The 2,009-nt window shown below is 40.1% G+C and overlaps 1 pseudogene; it reads left to right on the top strand.

Annotated features, from left to right (window-relative positions):
• The first annotated feature begins 213 nt into the window (after positions 1-213).
• LOC126205566 (U6 spliceosomal RNA) lies at positions 214-313 on the top strand (annotated as a pseudogene).
• The last annotated feature ends 1,696 nt before the right edge of the window (positions 314-2,009 follow it).

Below are 2,009 nucleotides of genomic sequence, written 5' to 3'. Positions count from 1 at the left end.
CGTAGGAAATATTTTCACGTGAACATCCTGGGTACAGTGCACTGCCGTTGTTTTCCTTGTCTACGCAGTAGCACCGCCATCTCTATATGTGCATATCGCTGCCCCACAACTTTTTTTCACTTCAGTGTTAATGGTCGAAGAACGCTGCATTGCAGCGTGCGTTAAGTTGGAAATTTGAGTCCGTTAGGTACGTGTTCGGATGGCCGTAGTGGCGCACTCGCTTCCGTGGTACGTATACTAAAATTGGAGCATTACAGAGCAGATTAGCATGGCCCTACACAAGAATGACGCGAAAAATAAGGCAACCGCTTATGAGAAGCGGTAAATGTGGGTTCGAGTCCCGATCCGGTACAAATTTTCAGCTATCGACATTCCGTCGCCATTGCATTACCACAGTGCCCTGTGCCGCTGGAGTCACGAATTCCCAATCATCCCCTCCCTTTTTTCCCCCCATTCTCTGTTTCACTTTAATGAGTTTGAAGAGTTCTATGTTGTTCAATTGATGAATGACGGAATCTGAAATTATGTCCGGTCATTCTCATTTGGAAACTCTTTTGATCCTCAATCAATTTGCTGGAACTTGTCTTAGGACTACAAAATTCTATGACAGCCCGGACTGATCTCATGAGTGGGGAATGAAGAAAATTCTTTGTTGCTCTTTGTTCACATTAGCTAGTAAAAAGATTGCTATACAGTCTGTTGAGAGTAGGACATATATTGATTTAGAAGTTTGTTGTTGGGATCATCTACAATGTCGACCGATATGACCTAGTTATAAGGGAGCATAACAAATACAAGAAGCAAAGTTTTATGCAGCAGTGATCTGTAGCGAGTCGTTATTTCTAGGGCATTCTTTTTTCCTGTCATTTCTACCCGCTGTGGACTACGTTACTTCAACAGGTTCCATCCTTGAAGTTTAACGTGAGCCAACCGGTCGTGCATTAGTCTTCTGTAAATTTTGTTCTGTTCTTCAGTCCGCATGTTACATGATTATTTCTGTGCATGGGAACTATGACAACCATCAAATTTCGACTACATTATTATTCTCACGTTTTGTAAATTAATGATTGCGACTAACAATATTCGAAGATTCTTTTGTTGCTGTGTATGAGTGCATGTTGGCATTTCTGCGGTATACCTTGAAAATGTTTCAGATTCCATCATAGATTCACTGTCTTTCTTAAAGTGACTTTATTCTCGTGATTTACTCGTGTTCATTGTTCTGCCCTCCCCTTATTTCACTGGGTGTCGATGCCCTAAATTTCGGCACTTTCGCGTTGTCTTCTCACTAGCTTAACTTTTGGAGTAGCTGTTAAAAGCTGAGTAATTTCTCGGAATACGAGACTCTTTACAAAAATAAAATACATTGCTCATAGATTTTGCGCAGCTGGTTCATAAAGAAGCATTTGTTCACTGAGATTTATACCATATTTTTTATCAACGTCATTAGAGAAATGTCAACGGCAACAATTCAGTTACGTAAAAGATGAATATTTTATATACTAGTACTGCGACGGATTTTTTTACGTGCGTGCGTGCGATGCTCCAATTGCGACGTATTATACGTTGCTGCTGCTGCAATGCAATTTCTTTTATAATTTTTGTTCACCTACCTCTTTACAGCGGTAGATCTTCGCACGTAAACTCCTGACTGCAGCTACTTACGAGATCACAGAAAAGCAGTGTTGAGGATACTGTAACCTCATAGCTACATGCCGGAGGCCGCTATAAGTAAAATTTGCTGAAAATTGTCTATGTACTTTAAAGAAATGATTCGGAAAGGGGACGTCACTCGTACTTTAAACATGAAGTTCAAATTTAAACCTTCAATAGATCTTTATTGCCGTTAAGCAAGATCATCAGCCCACATATATGAAAATTACTAAAGTTTCTGCTCACAGTTATCACAATACCTAAAACACCCAGAACTTTTACCTTCCCAAATTCCGAAACCAATTACTTGTAACACAGTCAATGATCGGCCAATTACTTCTGCACACGATATTCAG

This window comes from Schistocerca nitens, chromosome 1 (genome assembly GCF_023898315.1).
Source record: "Schistocerca nitens isolate TAMUIC-IGC-003100 chromosome 1, iqSchNite1.1, whole genome shotgun sequence".
Classification (NCBI taxonomy): domain Eukaryota; kingdom Metazoa; phylum Arthropoda; class Insecta; order Orthoptera; family Acrididae; genus Schistocerca; species Schistocerca nitens.
Note: the sequence above shows the minus strand (reverse complement) of the source record. Positions and strands in the feature narration are given on the sequence as shown.